This window comes from Beta vulgaris, chromosome 9 (assembly GCF_026745355.1).
Source record: "Beta vulgaris subsp. vulgaris cultivar EL10 chromosome 9, EL10.2, whole genome shotgun sequence".
Classification (NCBI taxonomy): Eukaryota; Viridiplantae; Streptophyta; class Magnoliopsida; order Caryophyllales; family Amaranthaceae; genus Beta; species Beta vulgaris.
The window spans coordinates 26,548,315-26,560,424 of record NC_079210.1 but is presented as its reverse complement, the minus strand read 5'-3'; the positions used below and the strand labels follow the sequence as shown (position 1 = coordinate 26,560,424).

At 32.9% G+C, this 12,110-nt stretch overlaps 1 long non-coding RNA gene across 2 annotated transcripts; it reads right to left on the bottom strand.

Annotated features, from left to right (window-relative positions):
* Positions 1-1,555: 1,555 nt before the first annotated feature.
* Positions 1,556-4,497, bottom strand: LOC125493493 (uncharacterized). Of its 2 annotated transcripts, XR_007270101.2 has the most exons (3): positions 4,208-4,491; positions 3,128-3,586; positions 1,556-1,885 (listed from the first exon to the last, which is right to left on the bottom strand). It is a non-coding gene; the product is annotated as an uncharacterized LOC125493493 (long non-coding RNA). The 2 variants fall into 2 exon arrangements; XR_008967810.1 differs by having other exon boundaries at positions 3,128-4,497.
* Between the last annotated feature and the right edge of the window lie 7,613 nt (positions 4,498-12,110).

Here is a 12,110-nt window from a genome sequence, read left to right as displayed (position 1 = left end):
TTTTCATGTTCCATGTACTTAGTTTCACGCATTTAGCCACATTTTAGGACATATTTAGCTCTAATAATAACATTTACAACCATTAGAGTCAATCCATTCATATACTTCAAAAACCATTTTGGGAAGATGAAACTCATTTTGGTTAAGTAAATGTCATTTCTAGCCGATTTGTGCTTTTCATGTCCAATGTACTTTTTTTGTATTTAGCTCCATCTTAGGACATATATAACTATAAATGCAACATATATAACCATTAGAGTCAAGAAAAGTCACCTCACATGCTTTGAAACTTATTTTGGGTAAATGGAAGGCCAATTAGGGCCCATTTTTGTTTTTCATTTACATACTTAATTTCACGCATTTTGCCAAATTTTAGGACATATTTAGGTCTAGTAACAAAAAAAAAACCATTATAGTCAACTGAAATCCATACATATACTTAGAAACCCATTTTGGGACGATAAAACCCATGTCTGGTACGTAAAGGCCAATTCGGGGCGATATTTGGTTTTAATGTTCCATGTACTTTTTTTTTCATTTAGCCACATTTAAGGACATATTTAAATATATTTACAACATATATAACAACTAGAGTCAAGAAAAGTCACTTCACATGCTTTCAAACCCATTTTGGGTAAATGAAGCCCAATTCAAACCAATTTTTGTTTTTCATGTTCCATGTACTTAGTATCACGTATTTAGCCACATGTTAGAACATATTTAGCTCTAATAACAACATATACAACCATTAGAGTCAACTAAAATCCATCCATGTACTTAAAAACCCATTTTGGGACGATGAAATCATTTTGGGTTAATAAAGGTCATTTCAGACCGATTTTTGCTTTTCATGTCCAATGTACTTTTTTTGTAGTTAGCTACATATCAGGGCGCATATAACTATAATTACAACATACATAGCTATTAGAATCAAGGAAAATCACCTCATATGCTATAAGACACATTTAGGTATATGAAGGCCAATTCGGGCCCATTTTTGCTTTTCATGTAAAATGTACTTCATTTCACGCATTTTGCCACAACGTTAGGAAATATTTATCTCTAGTAAATAAACACTACTACAAAAAAGGGCAAAGATAACTGTTAAATTAGGTTTTACATAACAGTTTTGAGGTGTTATCCAAGTCAATGTAATGTAAAGTAAACATAACACCTGATGAGAGTGTTATGTTTGCCAGAGAAAACATAACAGTCATTTATAATATACGTTATGCCACTAGATAACACATTTTGTAAATAAGTGTTATGTTTGCTATTTATATGATAAATTGAAAGAAAGAAAATTTAACACTTATCTTGAATAACTGTTATGTTTTCCTATAATATATATAGCATATATTACCTATAACTGTTATCTATGATATTTTTTTAAAAAAAATAATCAAATTATCATTTCACGCATATATTATTTATCGTAGGCGTTGCAGCACGCAGCACAACAATGTCGTACAACACAATTCCTTCTTTTTAACAGGACAGTACAAATGTACAATACTTGTATCTGTTGTATAATTACTGTTCAACCCATAAGATCTTATAACAAATAAATTGAATATGATATTCCAAACTTCAAAAATTCTTTATATCACAAAATAATTCAACTAGTATTCATAATTCTAAACTTCTAATTAAAAAAACCAATATATATACATATCAATTTTTAAGCTAAATCATAAACAAGATCAAATTTATCCTATAGCCACATCTATGATATCAATATCCAAATCCAAAAATATAATGTATGTCCAAAAGTGGATTAAGTTAAAAAATTGGGCGGAAAGTTATAACTTATTCATCCTTTGTGCTTTGTGTGTTGATCTCCGACATATGTAATCCACAACTCCTTGAGTTCATCAATTTTCTCCTGAGAATAGGTTGGACTAATGCCTTGTTAGTACTATAATAAATGTATCGTAATTATAGAATAAGTATTCATACATAAAAACTTGAAAAGTAATTAAACTTTATAATTAATCATGCACAAATTAATTTATCATAGTTGTAGCAAGATCATTCAGATATAAAATAATAATAAAGTGTTTTCAACTAATTTACCCAAACTACTCTTCATCTATCTAATATAATATGGATACAAATCTACAGTCTGAAAGATTCGTAATCATATAGAAATAAAAAAAATCAAATTATAACTAATGTTCAAGTACCTTATCTAGATTAACTAGTCGTCTCAAGCATGTAGCGACACACACAATATCCACAGTCTAGAGTACCAAGCGGTTGGCGAGGGCACTATACAGAAGAAATCACAAATACTATAATATAGACAGTGAAGAATATTTTTGTGTCAAGCTAGGTTGCACATAGATGGATACGGGTACGGGTGCAGATTCGGGTACGAGGACATAAAACGGCAAGATTTTGAAATTTTAAGGAATGGATACACGTACCCATAGTGGGTACGTATCGTATCGGGTATGGATATGGGTATGAATACGTGACCTAGAAGAAGTATCCATGCTACATAGGTGCCAAGTCATTGCGATATGGTCATCTAATTAATGATCATTTCGTAATATGAATATTATTAAAGTGTGATTTGTTTTCTCACAGGATCAAGATGGTTCCCACATCAAGGGGCTTGTTATCAACTTTATTCATGCATTCTGATTAGGAAGAAGAGGATGATATTTCTGAAATTCTCTTTTGCATAAGTATGGAGTTAATTTCAATTGGAGTTTGTTTCTGAAAGACTATCTCATTATACCTGCTGATTTGTTTAAGATTTGTGTTTAATTAAAATTGCTGAAGGTTTGTTAGTTTTAACTGAGTGCATTTTTTCTGGTGACTCAGGATGTGGCTTGGTCTTTATTGAATCAAACTTACGAAAAATAATTTAGTCAGTTTTGCAATGGTGTTAGAAACAAATTTCAGAAGGTTGAAAACAGTAATTTCAAGAGTTAAGATTTCATTTATGAGCAACATTCTTGAATGCAACTAACATATGTTTTTCTAAGGTTAAATATCACTAACTTTGACCATAACATTTGTACAGGCTAACTAATCATTTCAGCCATCCAGTCAAACCATTTCAACAGGCTAAGCAAACAAACATGTAAAAATAGATAAAGCTGCAAGGCAAACATACCTCATTAGCTTTCCTAGCAGCAGTTGCAATGATCTTTCCCGAGTCTGAAGAAATATAATTGACCACAAATCCCTCGAGCTGAAGCAAAATTCATCAGCTAGCTTGCTCGTGCAATTGCTCTTTAATGTGTGCCCTCTCAGTAAGTTGTTTTCATCATCAACAGAGTACCAATACACATCAGAAAATTATCTCTGAAAGATGGCAGCAGCTTCAGGTGTCTGAGGGTATAAATGCACATCCTGCATCTACTATTAGATGGAGACACTTCTGGGTTGAATCTACAAATGGCAATGCAATGACCTCGACAATAAAATGGGTTAATCCCAAATAGTTAAGCTTCTTCCCCAAGTAGGTGTGAACAATTGAAAGAATGCCACGGGCATCAATTTGATTTCCACAGTGGCCAACAACTAGAACAACTAGATTTTCATCCATGGTAGGATGATGAGGAACCTGCCACTGGTACAGGTTAAAAGCAATTGGGTTTTCACATGTCTCAGGCTTTCACAAATTAGGCAGAAAATGCCTAAGACAATTAACTAGAGCTTGGACAAGAAAAGCAACACCAACAAAGCCACAAGAACAACACCACCACAACATCATTCAATTAATCATAAATTCAATCAATATTAAACAATCTAAAACTGACTGGAAGGTTAGAGAAAAGGTGCACACCACCTCAAGAAACAACGATAAACAGCACCACCTGCACACGACGGTGCTAATGACGCCACAACAACATCAGCAACGAACAACAACGGCATCAGCAACACAACAACAGTGTAGCATCAACAAAGAAGGGAGGAAAACACGAGCAACAACAACCCATAAACAGTGAAATTTTATGTTCAGTATCAACTAATATAATCTATCATTCATTAGTAATATTTGTATGAAAACGCAGTGAAATTTTCTCGTCTCATTTTTTTTCTCCACCCAATCGACTACCACTAATGAAGCAAAATTACCAATCCAAGAAACTAGAAAATTGATTAAATTATCCAAATTTGATGATAAAGCCACAAATATCAGTTTCTTTATACATTAGGAATACATAAGGGCTTGAAAATTAAGAATTACCTGTAAATTGTTCTTAAAAATGGCAATTATGGTTGTCGATTTCTCCCAAAACTATTTAATGGGCAGAATGAAGTTGCGAATTTTGATGAATATATCCACGTTGTCTTCTAGAATGAAATTGAGACTGTGAGGGAGGAAGCTTCATCGGAGATAAGGGCCATAGTTGGAAACTGAAGGGGAAATTGGAGGTGCTAGCAAGTGGTTATGTACATTAGAGTCCAGTTACAGAAATTTAAAAGTAGGATTTGTAAAAGAAAAGGGTTTGCAGTTTCTATTTTATATTTTACGTGTAGAAAGTGATCCTAATTTTTAGCCAAATAAACGGTCTATAATATAAATATTTTAACATATTTTTTTATTATTAATAACTGAACAACACATACTAATTTCATAGCAAAGATAACACACATTAAGATAATTGTTAAGAATATATTATCAATACAAGTTAAGATAACAGTTATGATGTTAAAACGTTAAATTTAGACTTTACTTAACAGTTGCTAAAATAAGTGTTAATTTAGGGGTGTTATTTTTGCCCTCTTTTGTAGTAGTGAAATAAACAACCATTAGAGTCAACTAAAATCCATGCATATAGTTGGAAACCCATTTTGGGAAGATGGAAGTAATTTCTGGTAGGTAAAGGTCATTTCGGGCCAATTTTTGCTATTCGTGTCCATTGTACTTTTTTTTGAGTTTAGCTACGTGCTAGGAAATATATGACTATAATTACAACATATATAACAATTAGAGTCAAGAAAAGTCACGACACATGCTTTGAAACCCATTTTCGGTAAATGAAGGCCAATTTGGGCCGATTTTTACTTTTCATGTACAATGTACTTAATTTCACGCATTTAGCCAGATATTACGACATATTTAGCTCTAGTCACAATATACACAACCATTAGAGTTAACTAAAATCCATGCGTATACTTAGAAATCTATTTTGGGAAGATGAAACACATTTCTGATAAGTAAAGGCCAATTCGGGCCGATTTTTGTTGTTCATGTTCCATGTATTTTTTTTTGTATTTAGCTACATGTTAAGACATATATAACTATAATCACTACATATATAACAACTAGAGTCAAGAAAAGTCACTTCACATGCTTAGAAACCCATTTTGGGTAAATATAGGCCAATTAAGGCCGATTTTTGTTTTTCATGTTCCATGTACTTAGTTTCATGCATTTAGCCACATGTTAGGATATATTTAGCTCTAATAACAACATATACAACCGCTAGAGTCAACGAAAATTCATGCATATACTTAAAAACCTATTTTGAAAAGATTAAACCCTTTTTGGTTAAGTAAAAGACATTTCAGGTTTATTTTTGCTTTTCATGTCCATTGTACTTTTTTTTTGTAATTAGCTACGTGTTAGGACAAATATAACTATAATTACAACATATATAACCATTAGAGTCCAGAAACGTCACCACACATGCTTTGAAACCCATATTCGGTAAATGAAGGCCAATTCGGGCCGATTTTTAATTTTCATGTACAATGTACTTAATTTCATGCATTTAGCCACATATTACAACATATTTATCTCTAGTAACAATATACACAACGATTAGAGTTAACTAAAATCTATACGTATAATTAGAAATGTATTTTGGGAAGATGAAACACATTTCTGGTATATAAAGGCCAATTCGGCCGATTTTTGTTGTTCATATTGCATATTTTTTTTTTGTATTTAGCTACATGTTAGGACATATATAACTATAATTACAACATATATAACCATTATAGTATAGAAAATTCACCTTACATGCGTTGAAACCCATTTTGGGTAAATGAAGGCCAATATAGGCCGATTTTTGCTTTTCATGTACAAAGTACTTAGTTTCACGCATTTAGCCACATGTTAGGACATATTTATCTCTAATAACAACATACACAAACATTAGAGTCAACTAGAATCCTTGCATATATTTAGAAACCAATATTAGGAAGTTGAAACCCATTTTCGGTAATGAAGGTCAATTCGGGCCGATTTTTGCTTTTCATGTACAATGTACTTAATTTCACGCATTTAGCCACATGTTATGACATATTTAGCTCTAGTAACAACATATAGAACCATTAGAGTTAACTAAAATCCATGCATATACTTAGAATTCCATTTTGGGAAGATGAAATACATTTCTAGTAAATAAAGGCCAATTCGGGTTGATTTTTGCTTTTCATGTTCCATGTATTTTGTTTTTATATTCATCCACATGTTAGGACATATATAACTATTATTACAACATATATATCCATTAGAGTCAAGAAAAGTGACCTCACTTGCTTTGAAACCCATTTTCGGTAAATGAAGGCCAATTCGGGCCGATTTTTACTTTTCATGTACAATAAACTTAATTTCACGCATTTAGCCACATATTAAGAAATATTTAGCTCTACTAACAGCATACATTACCATTAGAGTTAACTAAAATCCATGCATAAGCTTAGAAACCCAATTTAGGAAGATGAAATTCATTTTTGGTAAGTAAAGGCCAATTCGGGCTGATTTTTGCTTTTCAAGTTCCATGTACTTTTTTTTTTGTATTTAGCAACATGTTAGGACATATATAACTATAATTACAACATAAATAACCATTAGAGTCAAGAAAAGTCACCTTACATGCTTTGAAACCCATTTTTGGTAAATGAAGGCCAATTTGGGCCGAATTTTATTTTTCATGTTCCATGTACTTAGTTTCACGCATTTAACCACATTTTAGGAAATATTTAGCTCTAATAATAATATTTACAACCATTAGAGTCAACCAAAATCCATTCATATACTTCAAAACCCATTTTGAGAAGATGAAACTCATTTTGGTTAAGTAAATGTCATTTCTAGCCGATTTGTGCTTTTCATGTCCAATGTATTTTTTTTTTGTATTTAGCTCCATCTTAGGACATATATAACTATAAATGCAACATATATAACCATTAGAGTCAATAAAAGTCACCTCACATGCATTGAAACCTATTTTGGGTAAATGGAAGGCCAATTAGGGGCCATTTTTGTTTTTCATTTACATACTTAATTTCACGCATTTAGCCAAATTTTAGGACATATTTAGCTCTAGTAACAAAATACACAACCATTATAGTCAACTGAAATCCATACATATACTTAGAAACCCATTTTGGGACGATAAAACCCATTTCTGGTAAGTAAAGGCCAATTCGGGGCGATATTTGGTTTTAATGTTCCATGTACTTTTTTTTTCATTTAGCCACATTTAAGGACATATTTAACTATATTTACAACATATATAATAACTAGAGTCAAGAAAAGTCACTTCACATGCTTTGAAACCCATTTTGGGTAAATGAAGCCCAATTCAAACCTATTTTTGTTTTTCATGTTCCATGTACTTAGTATCACGTATTTAGCCACATGTTAGAACATATTTAGCTGTAATAACAACATATAAAACCAATAGAGTCAACGAAAATCCATCCATGTACTTAAAAACCCATTTTGGGACGATGAAATCATTTTGGGTTAATAAAGGTCATTTCGGACCGATTTGTGCTTTTCATGTCCAATGTACTTTTTTTTGTAGTTAGCTGCATATCAGTGCGCATATAACTATAATTACAACATACATAGCTATTAGAGTCAAGAAAAATCACCTCATATGCTATAAAACACATTTAGGTATATGAAGGCCAATTCGGGCCCATTTTTGCTTTTCATGTAAAATGTACTTAATTTCACGCATTTTGCCACAACGTTAGGAAATACTTAGCTCTAGTAAATAAATACACAACCATTAGAGTCAACTAAAATCCATGCATATAGTTGGAAACCCATTTTGTGAAGATGAAAGTCATTTCTGGTAAGTAAAGGTCATTTCGGGCCAATTTTTGCTATTCGTGTCCATTGTACTTTTGTTTGTATTTAGCTACTTGTTAGGACAAATATGACTATAATTACAACATATATAACAATTAGATTCAAGAAAAGTCATGACACATGCTTTGAAACCCATTTTCGGTAAATGAAGGCCAATTTGGACCGATTTTTACTTTTCATGTACAATGTACTTAATTTCATGCATTTAGCCAGATATTACGACATATTTAGCTCTAGTAACAATATACACAACCATTAGAGTTAACTAAAATCCATGCGTATACTTAGAAATCTATTTTGGGAAGATGAAACACATTTCTGGTAAGTAAAGGCCAGTTCGGGCCGATTTTTGCTGTTCATGTTCCATGTATTTTATTTTTTGTATTTAGCTACATATTAGGACATATATAACTATAATTACAACATACATAAGCATTAGAGTCAAGAAAAGTCACTTCACATGCTTAGAAACCCATTTTGAGTAAATATAGCCAATTCAGGCCGATTTTTGTTTTTCATGTTCCATGTACTTAGTTTAACGCATTTAGCCACATGTTAGGACATATTTAGCTCTAAAAACAACATATACAACCATTAGAGTCATCTAAAATCCATGCATATACTTAAAAATCCATTTTGGGAAGATGAATCCCATTTTGGTTATGTAAAGGTCATTTCGAGTCTATTTTTGTTGTTCATGGCCATTGTTTTTTTTTTTTTTTGTATTTAGCGACGTGTTGATGGGAATGTTCCTTCGAGTGGAAAAGAGGCTTACGCCCTCGTGATTGTGAAGAGCGTATATCTCTCCTCACCATTCTCCAGCGTGTTTTTTTCGAGCCCAAGGAACGAGATTCCTTTATATGGTCTCCACAAAAATCTGGAATTTTTTCAGTTAAGTCTTTCAAGGCAGAAATGGCAAAGGGTTCTCTCATTAATAATCTCACTCCCATCAACGGAATTTGGAAAGTTCTAGTCCCCTTTCGGATTGAAATTTTTGTATGGTTTGCAATCCTTGGCAAGCTAAACACCCGAACCAAATTGTTTCGAATCAGTATTATTCCAGTCGACGATATTTGTTGTGTTTTATGCGGGGTTGTTGCTGAAGACACAAATCATCTTTCACTCACTGCGAATTCTCGAGAAAAATTTGGAGTTGGTGGCTCAATATATGGGGAATTCAATGGGTATTCCCTTATGATTTGCGTGATTCTTTTCTACAATGGAGGGCTCCCTATGGTGACAATTTTTTCAAAAAAGTGTAGGCGGCAATTTTTTTCATAATACTGTGGTCCTTATGGAAGGAGCGAAATTATCGTATCTTCAAGGGAGCTTCAATGGCCCAACCCATATTCAAGATCTGATATTATTAAGAATTGGGTGGTGGATTAAAGGCTGGAACACCCTCTTCCCTTACCACCCAGAAGAGATACAAAGGAATCCCAAGTGTCTTCGATGGTGTTCAATCCAAATCACGTCTGCTCCTCCAGCTCCCGATCCCAAGCTTCGGGTTTGGTCACCACCTCCTCTTTCATGTCTAAAATGAAATGTAGATGCTTCGCTACAACCCGCTCTCAACAAGTCTTCAATTGGTGGAGTACTTCGAGATTCATCGGAGAAGTTTCGCTGCCTCTTTTATTCCCCCTTACCTTCCATGGAGATTAATCTGGCAGAGATTTTTGCCATTCATCGAGCTCTCAAAATATCTCTAAGCAGCCCATAATTCACAAAACATCATCTTATAGTGGAATCCGACTCCGCAAATGCAGTCAAATGGTGTAATGAAAAATCAGGGGGAACGTGGAATATTCATTTCATCCTGAATTTCATTCAAAACATTCACTCTATGGGGCTCCAAGTCACAATCTGCCATAGTGGAAGAGCCTCAAATAGTGTTGCGGATGGGTTAGCGAAGCAAGGGCTTGCTAGAACTGATGATTTTATTGCCTGGCTGTAACTTTGCCAGTTATCTTATGCTTTCTGAAATTTTGGTGCTTATTCATGCATGTAATGGACTCCATTTTTGCTTTTCATGTAATACTTAATTTCACGCATTTTGCCAAATGTTAGGAAATATTTAGTTCTAATAACAACATAAACAACCATTAGAGTCAACTAAAATCCATGCATATACTTAGAAACCCATTTTGGAAAGATGAAAGCCATTTTTGGCAAGTAAAGGCCAATTCGGGACTATTTTTTCTTTTCATGTTCCATGTAATTTTTTATTTGTTTAACCACATGTTAGGACATATATAATTATAATTACAACATGTATAACCATTAGAGTCAAGAAAAGTCAACTCACGTGCTTTAAAACCCATTTTGAGTAAATGAAGCCCAATTCGGGCGGATTTTTGCTTTTCATGTTCCATGTACTTAGTTCAACGCATTTAGCCATATGTTTGGACATATTTAGCGCTAGTAGCAACATATATAACCATTAGAGTCAACTAAAATCCATTCATATACTTAAAATCCCATTTTGGGAAGATGAAACTCATTTTGGTAAAGTAAAGGTAATTTCGAGCCGATTTGTGCTTTTCATGTCCAGTGTATTTTTCTTTTGTAATTAGCAACATATTAGGACATATACAACCATGAATACAAAATATATAACCATTAGAGTCAAGAAAAGTCACCTCACATGCTTTGAAAACCCATTTTTGGTAAATGAAGGCCAATTCGTGCCCATTTTTGCTTTTCTTGTACAATGTACTTAATTTCATGCATTTAGCCAAATGTTAGGAGATCTTTAGCTCTAGTAACAAAATACACAACCATTATAGTCAACTAAAATCCATGCATATACTTAGAAACCCATTTTGGGACGATAAAACACATTTCTGGTAAGTAAAGACCAATTCGGGGCGATATTTGGTTTTCATGTTCCAAGTACATTTTTTTATGCATTTAGCCACATTTTAGGACATATGTAACTATAGTTATAACATATATAACAACTAGAGTCAAGAAAAGTCACTTGACATGCTTTGAAACCCATTTTATGTAAATGAAGCCAATTCAAACCTCTTTTTGTTTTTCATGTTCCATGTACTTAGTATCAAGTATTTAGCCACATGTTAGAACATATTTAGCTCTAATAACAACATATACAACCATTAGAGTCAACTAAAATCCATTCATTATATTTAAAAGCCATTTTGGGAAGATGAAACCCATTTTGGGTTAACAAAGGTCATTTCGGACCGATTTTTGCTTTTCATGTCCAATGTACTTTTTTTTTTTTTAGTTAGCTACATGTCAGAACACATATAACTATAATTACAAAATATATAGCCATTAGAGTCAAGAAAAATCACCTCATATGATTTGAAACACATTTTGGGTAAATGAAGGCCAATTCGGGCCCATTTTTTCTTTTCATGTTAAATGTACTTAATTTCACGCATTTTGCTACATGTTAGGAAATATTTAGCTCTAATAAAAACATAAAAAACCATTAGATTCAACTAAAATCCATGCATATACTTAGAAACCCATTTCGGGAAGATGAAAGCCATTTTTGGTAAGTAAAGGTCATTTCGGGCCAATTTTTGCTTTTCATGTCCATTGTACTTTTTTTTAGTATTTAGCTACGTGTTAGAACAAATATAAATATAATTAAAACATCTATAACCATTAGAGTCAAGAAAAGTCACAACACATGCTTTGAAACCCATTTTCGGTAAATGAAGGCCAATTCGGGCCGATTTTAACTTTTCATGTACAATGTACTTAATTTCACGCATTTAGCCACATACTACGACATATTTAGCTCTAGTAACAATATACACAACCATTAGAGTTAACTAAAATCCATGCGTATACTTAGAAATCTTTTTTTGGAAGATGGAACACATTTCTGGTAAGTAAAGGCCAATTCAGGCCGATTTTGCTGTTCATGTTCCATGTGATTTTTTTTTGTATTTAGATACATGTTAGGACATATGTAACTATAATTACAACATATATAAGCATTAGAGTCAAGAAAAGTCACCTCACATGCTTAGAAACCCATTTTGGGTAAATTAAG